The sequence below is a fragment of the Triturus cristatus genome, chromosome 11, assembly GCF_964204655.1.
Source record: "Triturus cristatus chromosome 11, aTriCri1.1, whole genome shotgun sequence".
In the NCBI taxonomy this organism is placed as follows: domain Eukaryota; kingdom Metazoa; phylum Chordata; class Amphibia; order Caudata; family Salamandridae; genus Triturus; species Triturus cristatus.
Window position 1 is genome coordinate 526,194,008 of NC_140594.1, and position 14,827 is coordinate 526,208,834.

Genomic DNA, 14,827 nt, shown 5'->3' on the forward strand with positions numbered 1-14,827 from the left:
TCACGCGGGAGTCAGGGAGCCAGCAGGGAGCATTGGGGCTCCCCTCACGGTCACCAACCAGAGGCCAAGCCCCAGGGGATGAGGTCCCCATGGCCAAAAATGGCCCCCTCTCCCTTTGAAATTTCTATATTATTTTAAAAGGCGGGGCCCCGGGGATGGGTCCTGGGGGCCAATATCAGGCAATAGAACTGGGGGGGGCAATATTGTTTTTCTCTCGTGATAGGAGACTCAACCGTATCGCGGCTCTCAGCGTGGCCCCCAGTGTAACGTCGCGGTGGATTCGAGGATCTACGTTAAATAAATAATTAAATAGTATATAATTCAAAAGGTAGTGCTGCATTTGTGAATTTTTTTATAGAGCCAGTGAGATGGAAGTTAATAATCTCATTAAACTTGATAGAGTTAGAAATAATATAAGAAAAATTAAAATTAAAAGTCAAACCTGAAAAGTGTATTGTGTTGTTGTACATTGAATTTGTGGTTTTGTTTTGCGAATTCGCAAAGGATTCGCGAATCCGGAAAATATTTAGAAAGAGTATGTATGTTAAAAAACACATAAGATTCATTGTTGGGTTATAGGATGACTCTAAAAAGAGCAGTAGTTTTCAATATGACTTTGTTGGCACTACATGCAAGTGCGGATGCGCAGCTTAAGGTTGTTGAGAAATACTCTGTTTCCTTCATCTGTGAAATGAATTCCATCACTTCTGTAGATGTCATGCATATCAAAAATTAGATTGTTGTTATAGATGAAGCCCATCCCATAGTCTCTGAGGTAAGCAGAACCAGCTTTACTTACATTCTTTCTAGCCTTCTCAATCTGTGGACAGAATTGATTTGACCACTTCCATTTCTGTCATATATTAGAGTATACAAAGACAGATCGAGGGAAAAGCAACATCAATTCTGCAAAGGTGTCCTTCATTAGGATTTCCAGCCCTACCCCAGTCAATGTGCCTAAGTCACTGCCACAACTGTGCACAATCATGAGGTCAGGGGATTAGAGATGCAAAAGGTTTTAACCAGAGGCATCAATTGGTGCCACTTTAATCCTCTCTGTGCAAACCCTTTAATATCCACATTTTGCAAACCTGGGTCTTTGTCAATACCTCTGTGTTCACCATACCTTTTGCCCCAGAAGACGTAGATTTGCCCAAAAATCCGTACTGTAAGAATATCGAAGGGATGCGTGGAAGGAATCACAAGACGTCAGTAGCTGTGCAAGTCAGTTGTTGGAATGAGCGGTATCTAAAATAGTGAAGATGGTGTTGTTTTAGACAAAGCAGATAACTGATTGGCTCGCTATGAACATTGTGTACTTAAAAAATAGGATGTGTGTTACTTTCCTGAAGAAGCATGTTCCTGATTGGTTATTGAGAAATATTTAAAAGGTACTGTAGATAGGATAAGGTAATATTTTGCAAAAGTCAACCACACCTGCTGTTTGCATTTGTAAGCTAGTATGCTGAACTTGAAAATATGGTGAACTTGTGACCTTCTGGTACAGTTGAATGTTGCAGAAAGTGTTACTATGGAAACTATGATTAGCATGGGGGAAGGGTTGAAACTTAACTGTGGTTTTAAAATATGAAATGCTAACTTATATATAAGTGATATGCTACTAACGTAAGTTTTCCAAAATCAGTAGTATGTTTAGAAGTAGCGTGTTGTTAAAAAATAATATTATTAGAAATAGGTTTATGAACTCCCGTAAGGGTTCGTGGCTCCATCGCGACGCTACACTGCGGCACCGTGAAGGAGTCGCAACTTCAGTAAATTACAGAACCAGTTTGGGCACTTTTAGAAGACACTATGAAAGGGTTAATATGTCTAACCAATAGAAATGTGTTTAAGAATTTGAAATAATGAAGGAAGCATTTTGATTTGTAACTTATATTTATTTGTCGGCAGAAAGAGAGGGAAAGTTTGCCATTACTGGTTTTACCTTGTTGAGAGTGGTGCATTTTATTGTGTGAAAAACAAAATCTTTTATCAGTTTCTGATATTTCATATTCTGCAATACTATTTGAGAGGTGAGTTACAAATTTGTAAGGTGTGTAATTTATTTATTTCTTTGGTGAGTTTTATATAGTGCTGGCTAGACCCATAGGTATCAGAGCGCTTTACATGAGTTACATATTGTTACAAAGTTACATCAGATACAAGTTACATCAGTTGCAAGGACGTTACATAGAGTAGAAAAAGGAGAATAAGGGCAGGTAGAGGGTGAAGAGGAAGAGGGGAGGCGAATGTAGATTAGATCAGGACCATAGTCAGTAAGGTGGAACAAGGCGCTGATCAGGAGAAAGAGTCAGTTAGGGGGAATGACAAGACCGTAGGATGCCGGTTTCAGTCTCCGGGATCCCAGGTACCTCGCAATAAAAAATGGCGGCATTGCGGGCAAATACAATTCGGGTGACAAATTCCCAAAAAGGAAAACCTACCCCACGAGCAGGGTTGAGAGGGGGCAGATACCGGATGCATAAAGAAGGAAGTCAAGAGGTCGGAGATCGCCCACAACACATCGGAAGTCCGGGGAAGAACAGGAGCAAGGCAGCAGCCTCATGGGGGGAAGGCAACCAAGGGGCAGGCGGGCACATCAGCCAACTCGGTGATCAGGAATAGCTGCGTCGCGGCACTCTCGAGGCAGCTCTGACGAAGACAGGACCCACGCGTCTGCCCATCAAAACCCCGGACAATTGCCAGCGGGACTCAAGTCTGCCACATAGCAGACTAGCACAGAGGCGAAGGCAAGACCTCCTCGGCGCATTCTCGCTGTTTATAGTACTGCTGAGCTGCGGGATGGCAGGCACCACATCTCGGGACCAGAAAGGAAGGTAGGCAGCCACGCATCCCAGCTGCAGTTCAGAGAGGCGCCGCAAGCAAAAAATCCCAGCCAAGGTCCAGAAAGGAAGCGTCGATCGGCGGGGCCACCATGGAGGCAAAGGCAGGCCTCCACAGCGATGCAGTGAACTAGCGACCGGCAGACACACAGGAGCTCGCTAGGAGGCAAAGGAAGAAAGGAGAACCAGCGGAGTGAAGATGAGCACTGTGCCCGATGTCCAGCTGGGTAGGTGACGACCAAGATAGTGAACCGGAGCCGATCTCCTCTATAGCTGTCGGGCAGCTCCACGGGACATCGGGCATGATGTTCAGGATCTGCCGCCAGTAGCATCGATCAGGATTCTATGAGAGGTTTCAAGTCCAAGAGAGGGAGACCAGGGAGGTGAGAACCGCTGCACAACACACAAGACCACAGGTAAGTAGAGGGGGTCGATGGAGGGAGGATTTCAGGGGCTTTACGCCAAAAAAGCGATCCCTGGCCGGGAGCTCCCAGCCGCAGCTACTCACCCGACGGCCATCTTGCTATGTGATATGCTATGTATTGTGTAGTAGTGCTTCAGTCTTTGTAGTGATATTTTTAACTTTGAAAAGCATTTTTTTTTAAAGTTTGCAAAGTATTAGTGAAGTTTGATGTTTGAAATGTGTTACGAAATGTATGAAAGCGTATTGTAGTTTGTTTTAATGTACTGAAATGAAGATTGAAATAGGTTGTTCATAGTAATATGTATCCTTCCTTTGTCTCTAATCAAAGTAGTACAGAAAACAGATGTTTTATTTATATTGACAGATGTATTAAACTATATCGCAATCTATATAACTCTATACCCATGTACCCTGTATTATGATCACAAAGAAATACATACACTTTCTTCTACATAAATTCAGGGAGTATGCGGTCTGAAATACAAATATTCAAGTATTTCTATGTTTCATTTTATGTATGATGTCAGTAGCAAAAGACACGGACATATGCAGGAAGAATTTGTGTTTTAAATGTTGGTAGGCCCAACATTTTCAGGAGTTGGTGAAAATGAAGCTGCAAAACAAAAGTGAGGTTTAAGACATGTTAGTAGAGGGATTAGTGATTAAGGTACTTTGTATGAGTCTCTAGAAAGGTACACTTAAAGTACGCCATTTAAATTTAGGTGTCTGCTTCAAATGGGAAAAGCAGTTTGTCAAGTTTAAAAGTCTGTGTGGTCTTGTGACTGAGGTATGTTTCTACTTGTACATGTATTCTCACACCTGTTATGCATCTGACAATGCTAGATGTGTGATAGACCGATATACATCTATTTGTACATTTCTTTTATGTATGATGCCACTAGTAAAAGGCACAGACACATGCATGCATGCTTTCAGGAACATGAGACTTACAATAGTAACATGAGAAGGATTGCTGTTTTAAATTTGGTAGCTGTAACATTCAGAGCAGTTGGTGAAAAATGAAGGTACGCAGAAAAGTGAGGTTTAAAAGATGTTAGCAGAAGGGTTAGTGTTTACAGTACTTTGTATGAGTCCGTGGAAAGGTATACTTGAAGTAGGGTGTATAAATGTGATCTCTGTTTGACATGGGAACTGCACTGAGTCAAGTTTAAATGTCTGTGTGCTCTTGGGACTAAGGTATGTGTCTATTTGTACATGTATTCTCAAATGTGTTATGTATTTGAATATGGTAGACATTTGAAGCACAGGAATACAACTATCTGTATGTTTCTTTTTATGTATGACGCCACTAGGAAAAGGCACAGACACATGCATGCTTGCTTTCAGGAATATGGTAAGACTTATAACAGTGACATGGGAAAGACACAGACATACATATGCATATGTTCAGAAATATGGTTTGACTTACAACAGTGACATGGAAAGGATTGTTCATTTAAATTTAGTAGGTCTAACATTGTGAGCAGTCGGTGAAAAATAAAGCTGCAGCAGAAAACTTAGGTTCAAGACATGGTGGCAGAGGGATTAGTGATTAGGGTACTTTGTATAAGTCTCTGGAAAGGTACACTTGAAGTATGCCATATATATTTTGGTTCTGCTTGAAATGGAAAAAGCAGTCTGTCAAGTTTTAAGGTCTGTGTGGTCTTGTGACTGAGGTATGTCTCTGCTTGTACATGTATTCTCACACGTGTTAGGCATCAGAAGATGCTAGACATCTGAAACATAGGTATACAACAATTTGTATGTTTCTTTTTATGTAGGACACAGCTAGCAAAAGGCACAGACACATGCATGAATGATTTCATGAATATGGTGAGACTTACAACACAGACATGGGAAGAATTGCTGTTTTAAATTTTGTTAGGCCTAACATTCTCAGGAGTCGGTGAAAGCTGAAGCTGCAAAATAAAAGTGAGCTTTAAGACATGTTGGTCGAGGGATTAGTGATTTGGGTACTTCGTATGAGGCTCTGGAAAATTACACTGGAAGTACCATATACATTTGGGGGTCTACTTGAAATGGGAAGTGTACTCTATGACGTTTTAATGTCTGTATGGTCTTGTGAGTGAGGTATGTCTCTACCTACAAATGTATTCTCACACGTGTTATGCATCTGAAGATGCTACACATCTGAAACACAGGTATACAACTATTTGTATGTTTGTTTATGTATGATGGCACTACCAAAAGGCACAGACACATGCATACATGCCTTCAGGAACATGGTAAGAATTACAACAGTAACATTGCAAGGATTGCTGTTTTAAATTTAGTAAGTCTAATTTTCTGAGTAGTTGGTGAAAAATGAAGGTGCGCACAAAAGTGAGTTTAAAAGATGTTAGCAGAGGAATTAGTGATTACGGTACTTTGTATGAATCTGTGGAAAGGTATCCTTGAAGTAGGGAGTATAAATGTAGATCTCTGTTTGACATGGGAACAGCACTGAGTCAGGTTTAAAGATCTGTGTGCTCTTGTGACTAAGGTATGTGTCTATTTGTACATGTATTCTCAAATGTGTTATGCATCTGAATATGGTAGACATTTGAAACACAGGAATACAACTATTTGTATGTTTCTTTATGTATGATGGCACCAGCAAAAGGTACAGACACATGCATGCATGTTTTCAGGAACATGGTGAGACTTACAACAGTAACATTGCAAGGATTGCTGTTTTAAATTTAGTAGGTCTCATATTCTGAGCAGTCGGTGAAAAATGAAGGTGCGGCAGTAAAGTGAGATTTAAGACATGTTGGCAGAATGATTAGTGTACTTTGTATGAGTCTCTTGAAAGGTACATTCAAAGTATGCCATATCAATTTTGGTGTTTGCTTCAAATGGGAAAAAGCAGTCTGTCAAGTTTAAAGATCTGGATGGTCTTATGACTGAGGTATGTCTCTACTTGTACATGTGTTCTCACACGTGCATCTAAATATGCTAGGCATGTGAAAGACAGGACTATATCTATCTGTATGTTTCTTTTATGTATGACGCCACTAGCAAAAGTCAGAGAGACGTGCATTCATGCTTTCAGGAATATGTTGAGACTTACAACAGTAACATGGAAAGGATTGCTATTTTAAATTTAGTTGTTCCAACATTCTGAGCAGTTGGTAAAAAATGAAGGTGCAGCAGAAAAGTGAGTTTTAAGACATATTGGAAGAGGATTGGAAGAAGGATTAATGACTATGGTACTTTGCATGAGTCTCTGGAAAGGTACACTTGAAGTATACCGTATAAATGTAGGTGTCTGCCTGATATGGGAATTGCAGTGTGTCAAGTTTAAAGGTCTGCATGGTCTTGTGAGTCAGGTATATCTCTACTTGTACATGTATTCTCACATGTGTTATGCATTTAAAGATGCTAGACGTATGAAACACAGGTATAGAACTATTGGATTATTTCTTTTATGTTTGATGCCACTAACAAAAGGCATAGACATATGCATGCATGCTTTCAGGAATATGGTGAGACTTACAACAGTGACATGGGAAGGATTGGTGCTTTAAATTTCTGAAGTTCTCTTGGTTCTTTCTGTACTTGTCTTGTAGCTTTGTGCACCTCCATTGCTTTTTTTGCAGTTCTGTTGGCTCTTACTGCATTTCTGTTGCTTCTTTTTGCACTCCTCTTGCCTCTTTCTGCACCGTTCTTTCCTCTTTCTCCTCCTCTGTTTCCTGTTTGTGCACCTCTTCTGCTTCTTTTTGTACCCCTCTAGTACCTTTGTGCACCTCTCTTATCTTTTTCCTCATCCTCCCTCATCTCGTTCGGCACCTCTCTTGCCTATTTCTGTACCTCTCTTGCTTCTTTCTGCATGAGTCTTGTTCCGTTCTGCACCTCTCTTAATTTTTTTCTGTACCTCTTTGCCTCTATCTGCACCTCTCTTGCCTTTTTCTGCACCTATGTTGCTTCTTTTGCATTCCTCTTGCCTCTTTTTTACACCCTTCTTCCCTCTTTCTGCACATCTGTTGCCTGTTTGTGCACATCTCTTTTCTCTTTGTGCATCCCTTTTGCCTCTTTCTGCACCTCTTTTGCCACTTTCTGCACTTCTCTTGCCTCTTTATTTCCTTTTTGTTGCCTCTTTTTGTACCTCTCTTGGTTCTTTCTGCACCTCATTTGGTTGTTTATGCTGTTCACTTGATTCTTTCTGTATTTCTTTTGCTTCTTTGTACAGGTCTCTCTTTCTGCACCTCCCTTACCTCTTTCTGTACCTCTCTTGATAATTGCTGTATGTCTCTTGCTTCTTTCTGCACGACTCTTGTCTGTTTTTACACCTGTCTTGCCTTTTTGCACCTCTACTTCTTCTTTTTAAAATCTTCTTCCCTCTTTTTGTACCTCTAATGCCTCTTCCTGTATCTCCCTCATCTCTTTCTGCTCCCCTGTTGTCTGTTTGTGCACCTCTCTTGCCTTTTTCAGTACCCCTCTTGCCTCTTTCTGCACCTCTCTTGCCACTTTCTGCACTTATTTAGCCTCTTTCTGTACTTTTCTTGTCTCTTTCTACACTTCGCTTGCTTCTTTCTGTACCTCCTGACTCTCTCAGCACCTGTTAGTTCTTTTTGCACATCAGTTTCTTCTTTCTGCAGCTCACTTGTCTCTTTCTGCACTCTTTTTCTCTCTTTCTGTACCTCTTTTGCCACTTTGTTCACTTTTCTTGCCTGTTTCTGTACTTTTCTTGTTGTTTTTGCATCGCTGTTTGTTCTTTGTACACTTTTTTTTGCTTCTTTCTGCACTTGTCTGGGTTCTTTGTGTATCCCTCTTGCCTCTTTCTGCATCCCTCTTCCGTGTTTCTCTACCTCTCTTGCCTCTTTCTGCTGTTGTCTTTCCTCTTTCTACACCCCTCTTGCCTCTTTTTGCACTTCTTTTGCCTCTTTCCATTCTTCTGTTTCCCTTTTCTGTACTTTTCTTGCCTCTTTCTGTACTTCTCTTGCTTCTTTCTCTACTTCTTTTGACTGTTTCTGCCCCTTTTAGTTCTTTCTACACCTCACTTGCTTGTTTCTGAAGCTCACTTGCTTCTTTCTGCACTTCTCTTGCTTCCATCTACTCCTCCATTACCTCTTTCTGTACCTCTCTTGCTTCTTTCTGTACATTTCTTGTCCCTTTTTTCACATCTCTTGCCTTTTTTGCACCTCTGTTGATTCTTTGTGCACTTCTCTTGACTCTTTCTGTACCTTGCTCACCCATTTCTGCACCTCTCTTCCCAATTTTTGCACGCTTCTTGCTTCTTTTTGTCCTTTCTGAAACTCTCTTGCCTTGTTCTTTATCTCTTTCCCTCTTTCTGCACCTCTCTTGCCTTTTTGAGCACCTCTGTTGCTTCTATCTGCACTCCTCTTGCCTCTTTCTGCACTTCTCTTGCCTCTTTCTGCATATTATTTCCTCTTTCTGCAGTTGTCTTGCCTCTTTCTGCACTTCTCTTTCTTGTTTTTGCACGTCATTTGCATATTTATACACTTATGTTGTTTTTTTCTGCACCTCTCTTGTTTTTTTGTGCACCTCTCTTGCCTTTTTCTGCACAGGTCTTGTCTTTTATGCACCTCTCTTGCCATTTTCTGCATCTCTCTTGCCTCTTTGTACACTTGTCTTCCATGTTTGTGCACCTCTGTTGCCTTTTTCTACACTTATCACATTTTTCTGCAGCTGTGTTGCTTCTTTGTGCATTTCTCTTGGCTCTTTCTGAAGCTTTCTTTCTCTTTCAGAACCTTTCTCCCTCTTTCTGCAGTTCTCTTGCTTGTTTTGCACTTTTCTTTTTTTATTTGTTATGAAGAGAATAGCAAAGTAATTGCAAGTAATTGCTTAGTGGTTATTATAAATATTGACATGTAATTTAATTTAAAGTTGTTCAAGTAACAAACTATTGAAATTGTTCTTTGGTTTTAGAAAATTATTTTATTTGGATCACAAATTGAAGATGGCAAGAAAACATGAAAAGAGAAGAGAACAAAGGAAACAGTACTACTTTAAGAAAAGTACAAAGACTGCATTAGAAAAAGAGCAAACTTTTATTCAGGATAAAATCTCTTCTGGTAAGAGCACTAAACAGTTTCTTAAAACAGTTGCAGAGAGGATAAATAAAGTCAATATTAATGAAAGGAAAAAGTAAAGTTTTACAACAAACCTTGAGGAAAAGAAGAATTGCAATGGTAAAAAAAAATACGTTTTTGGAAAAACAACGCATGTTATAAAAAGGCAAAAACTATTTAAAGAGATACGTATAAGAATGTTTAGAAGTAGAGTAATTCAACCTTTATTAAAAGATTGTATAAAGTGTAAAAGAAGATCAGCAGCGTATAAGAAGAACCAACACATTGAAAGTGTAGAAGATACTGCTTTTGAATTGAAACAAAAATTATTTCTATTAATAATATTGAAGATAATGAGAACATTGGATAAAACAATGGTGTTTATGAAAGAGAAAAGCAAAAGAAAAAGACTTGTTTACTGGTGAATGAAAGCACACTTCTAGTACTGAGCCTTTCTTTAATGAAGAAAGATATTTTCAACAGAATACGTTAGTACATGCAGTTGATACTAGTGGTCAATGCTATGAGATGAAATATGGTTGTCCAATTCCAAAAGAAAAAAGGTTGTTAGGAATTTGGAAGAAGTAATAGCTGAAGACGTTCAAGGGAGGCGTAACACAAGCTCCTGTATTTAAGTGGAATTTATAGCAGCATTTGAAGTATCCGACACAAATCCATTGACATATTCTGAATTTATTTACGAGAATATGCAAAAATGTGTTAAACAGAATGTTAAGATGTTAGAAAGACTAGATCATTGTAAAATAAGAAAATATACTAACTTGCAGGGTCATTCTCTGGCTTGTCTTTCAAGAAAAGTGTGCCGAAGTACTTCTCATCATTTAAGAATGTTAGCAGTACACCACTCTGAAATGTGAAAGCTAGTAAGGAGACTCTACTATGTAAAATCTCCTGCATTATGTTTAAGTTCAGTATCAGGTGTAAAAAAGGTTTGTGATGATATACAATTTTGTTTTTTTGGTTCACAGAGGAGTTTAGAGAAGGTGAGAGTTTGATAAGTGTAGCTGTTGAAGAACAAGGGAAGAGATTAGTATTGATGAGTTTGCAGAAGAAATTACAAAGTTTAAGACAGTTTTGTCTGAAAAACCAAACTATGTTTGTATTTGTTGTCGACGTACTCACTATAGAAGTCAAACTAGGAATGTTGATTTATATTTAAAAAGTGAAAAGGAAAAGGTGGAGCGATTCTGGCGTGGTGTGCATGAGGTCCTGCGTGTGGTTACGCGTGTCGCGCTGTTGCCTGAAGCGAGGAGATGCTTGCTGAATGTGTGGGAACCAAATGACTATTCGGTCCCGCAGACGCGGTGGGTGACTCTGGGATACATGATAGCTAAGCGTGACATTGCTCAATTGTGGGGATCCCAGAGGCCCCCTGCGGTGTTGGCCTGGAAAGAACATATGGATTGGTGTATGTTTCGTGAAAAGGTGGTGTATGTGGCGAGGGGTAAGCCTGGGGCGTGGGTGAAAATCTGGGGCCCCTGGAACGCCTACCGCGGGGGTATTTGTGAGCCGCCACAGCTACCGGCTGCCTCGCCTGCTCCGTCTCCCTAGATGGCCCCCCTCCCTTGGCCTTGGGCACGCGGTCCCCCAGTCCCTGATCTATTCCCATTCCCCTCTCCAGAGTTCTGCTGCTGGTTGGGATCCCCCACTTATGGAGCACGTGCTGTCACTTTGGATCGCGGGTTGCCTTGCGGGTGTGGTTTTTTGTGTTGTTTTGTTTTGATAAAAGGGAACCGTACTGTGGGCATGGAGCTATGCGGCCTGCAACATTGATTTCTCCTGTTTTGCTAAGCTGCACTGTCAAGAGACTCTTACTGTATGTATGCAATATGCTTTTGTCACTCTAGCGGCCGGCCGAGTGGTTGTAGGCCCATACCTGTAACTTTTTCAAACTGCAATAAACGGTTTCAAAAAAAAAAAAAAAAAAAAAGTGAAAAGGAAAACAATGATAAGTTGCAGCAATTTGGTGCTTATTTGTTAGTAAAAGGTCAGTTTGTGCTGGCTACTGATCAAGTTATTTGCAAATACTGTTACAACGGGGCGTGATCAAGATGGCGGCAGAATAGCAGCAGTTCTCCTGAGCTCCGCTCGCCAAGGCCGACAAACAGTATCCACTGGCCATCCTGGGACCCAAAACAATGCTGACAATGTCCCCCATTATAGAGGGCATATAGCAGACAAGGAGCAAGCTCGACGGTCCCTGGTGGACTGAGATCCGCGACAGTGACGGCCTCCGGAGGGGGTCCAGTGGAAGAGCAGGCGAGGGAGGAGAGGCCGGTCCTCGGATCTCTGCCCTTAGCGTTGCTGGTGTCTGCCAGGGGAACGGTAAAGCAATACACAGAGGCACGGCTCCGGTGGTAGGCGGAGGAGCTCAATGCTGGCCGGGTGAGGTGAGCTACCTATATATAGAGTGGGGGCCTGCCCAGGAGCGCGGTCGGGACATGCGGCCTAGGTGAAAGACAGTGAAGCTGCCCTGGCCTATCGGTGGAGCTGCGAGCCCGATAAGAGACCGATGGTCCCACCCTGGCTGGAGACAGAAGCTGCCAACGAGGATCGGGCCCGTGAGTGACTTTACAGAGGTGAGAGCGGCCAGTCAGCTGGGAGGCAAGGCGCAGACTGAGACAGGTGCGGACTAGGCTTGGGAATGCCGCAATCTAAGCGCAGCATAGAACGGGCCAGGCCATTGGGACGCCTTGAAACAATCTACAGGCTTGACACTCGCAGGGCTGTCTGGACATACCCAGTAACAGGTCCAGGCACTCCCTACTGGCAACTGATGCACACGTAAGCAGAGCGGCCCGTGGAACAGAGGTGGACAGTGCGGATCCCCCAGACCCCCATAGTGCTTCCGCTCAACTATCGGTGAGATCTGGCCCACGGAGGAACTTGGCTGCCCTGAAACGCAACACACTATATCACTGGATGAGTGGGCCCTGTGTTGCGGAGCTGGGAGGCCGGACCAGGCCTAACAGGAATTACAACCGGCTGAGGGTATTGGCGGCGGGCTTCGGGACGGTGGTGCAGATCAGCCGGTCGGTCCTGTAGGTGACCTACATGGAATATCCGCACGGAGAGGCCGCCACTCTGGAGCTACAGAGACACTGCACACGCAGAGTCTGGAGGTGAAAGGGGGCTTCAGTGACATTCCAACACGGAGACAAGCAAGGGAGAGTAGTGCAGGCTCCCTCCTAGGCCGGAGACCCTAAAATAGGCCGGACTTAACAAGCAACTTACCAAAAACCCAGCGAAGATACGCCTGTAGAGCTGACCAGGCATTGGGCATGGAAGGACTCGACAATTAAATATCTCCTTCAGAAGCCAGGCACAAAAAAGGCTGAGCAGCAGGGGCCACAACCCCAGGAGAAGGACATGGAACATACTGGAGAACATGCAGAGGTACCAATCACCTGTGGATTCCAGGAATAGCTATTTGGAGCACTCAGAGAAGACTTCGCTGGTCTGAGACAGGATGTTGCCTCCAATATTAAACAGATGAGGGTGGAGATCCAGGAGATCGAAGACCGGTCGGCTTCCTAGAGAGGAATGATGACTGCAGAGAGGAAGAGATCACTGAACAGGCTCCTGAGTTGCTGGAGCTTAGAGACCGTATTAGGAGCTATACCTCTGACTTGAAGACCTTGAAAAGCGCTCCAGGAGGTCTAACATTCGCATGAAAGGCATACCTCTGCGGGCGGATTGGGGAATTTGGAGGACTGGGTGATCCGCTTTTTCCGACATGCTGCACCAGAACTCGGAGACAAAGATATCATCTTGGACCACATGCATCCTGCCGGGAGGCTAGCCAAAGACCCGGGCCAACAACAAGATATCCTCATCTGCCTACACTCTTTTCAGCAGAAAGAGATCACTATGGCAGCAACTAGGGATAAAGCGACCACTGCCTTTGAGGGGCTCCAAGTTGGAATTTACCAGGACTCTCACTGCTCACTGTCCAAAGACGTAAAGCCCTGAAACCAGCCATGGCTTACCTATGAGACAAGGGAATAAGATACCGCTGGGGTCACCCCTTCCGACTCGCCTTTGTTTGGGATAAGGTGCTACAGTCAGCGCGATCCCTAAAGGAAGCATAGGAGGTGCTAGGCCTTGGCTTGGAGGAGGAGGGTCCCGTCTGGGTCACCAACGAATGACCCCTCTGCACCTGGTTTGCTGAAGCATGGCTGACTTCGAGGGAGCAGACAGGAGAAACTTGCCAAACCTTCTGCGACAGAGAGCCAGAGAGAGAGGAAGGCGCTCCTCTGCTAGATACAGAACCGTGATGATACCAAAGAAAATCTGAATGTATGACTGCTCACGCAACACACATCCTCTCTATTCATGGGTTGCAGTTACTAACAGCGGTGCCAAGAAAGAAGAAAATTGGTCTTGGTGGAGGGTGCTCACCCTGTCAATGTGATGACCAATTACCTGACACATGGACCCTCGCAGTGGAAGGTGCTCTCAATATGTTTGTTGAATTCTCTATTCTATATATTTCCTACTTTATCTTTTCTCTCCTCCTTTGCTCTCGGGGCATATAACTATCAATCCCGCAAGTGAGGACGGCTAACACTTTGGTGGTTCGGAGGGCAAGGAGTCATGGAGGGGGCTAAAATCAAGACGGGCGGGAGCTCGAACTGTGGGATAGAGGAGCAACGCAACCCTAAGAGGCACAATATGCAAACCCTGGGGTCACCATATTATGTGCTGAAAGCATTTCCAGACATGGGGGAGGATTCTGATACATGGGGTAACCTATCAATCGGATGGACACTAGGGGAGGCGAGGTGGAGAGATGGCCTCTGTTGCTGTCATATGCTACCAGGTGGGGCTCTGATATGCTATGGGCTGGAAGGGGGACCCCGAGCTTCACAAGATCACGGGCGAGATTTACAACACAGCCCCATAACTACACATATGTCAACATCTAAAGTCATGATCAGGAGCTTTAACATCCGAGGGCTAAATACACCCATCAGGCGGAGCACGCTCATTACAATGCTTAGAGAGGCCAAATGTGATATTTGCTTAATGCAAAAGACCCACCTGCTATGCGCTGCCTGGAAACGCATCCGGTCCAAATAGTATGATAGACAATACTTCTCGACCATGGCGAAAAAGGCGGGGGTGGCCATTCTCATATCTACACAGTTCCTGGGAACAATGCTGGGGGTACACGTAGAAACACCAGGTAGGATGCTAGCGCTGCGAATTCTGCTGGGGGCCCACACATATACAATAGATTCCATCTACAACACTAATGAACATCAAGAAGTCTTCCTCTGAGACACACTGAACACCATCCTTGATTATCAGCACAAGGACATATTGTTGGGGGGACTTTAACATAGTTCCTAACTCACATCTCAATAGGTCTGTGGTATGGATAGGACACTCAGGATCTCTATGCCCCAGAGGCTGGGGAAGGTGGGTTTGACAGATGGCTGGAGATACTGGTATTCCGCCACTCGGGAGTACACCTTTTTTTCTGCGTCACACCAAACTTA

General features: G+C 43.3%; 1 protein-coding gene and 1 long non-coding RNA gene across 2 annotated transcripts in view; one reads left to right on the forward strand and one right to left on the reverse strand.

Annotated features, from left to right (window-relative positions):
- Positions 1–14,827, reverse strand: part of LOC146784513 (zinc metalloproteinase-disintegrin-like berythractivase) — a 2,362,040-nt gene that overhangs the window by 741,808 nt on the left and 1,605,405 nt on the right. The gene's annotated exons all lie outside the window — the stretch shown is intronic.
- Positions 1–14,827, forward strand: part of LOC146784516 (uncharacterized) — a 106,694-nt gene that overhangs the window by 73,036 nt on the left and 18,831 nt on the right. The window contains exon 2 of the long non-coding RNA XR_014970435.1: positions 9,160–9,305. This is a non-coding gene — a long non-coding RNA (uncharacterized LOC146784516). The remainder of the gene's footprint in view (positions 1–9,159; positions 9,306–14,827) is intronic.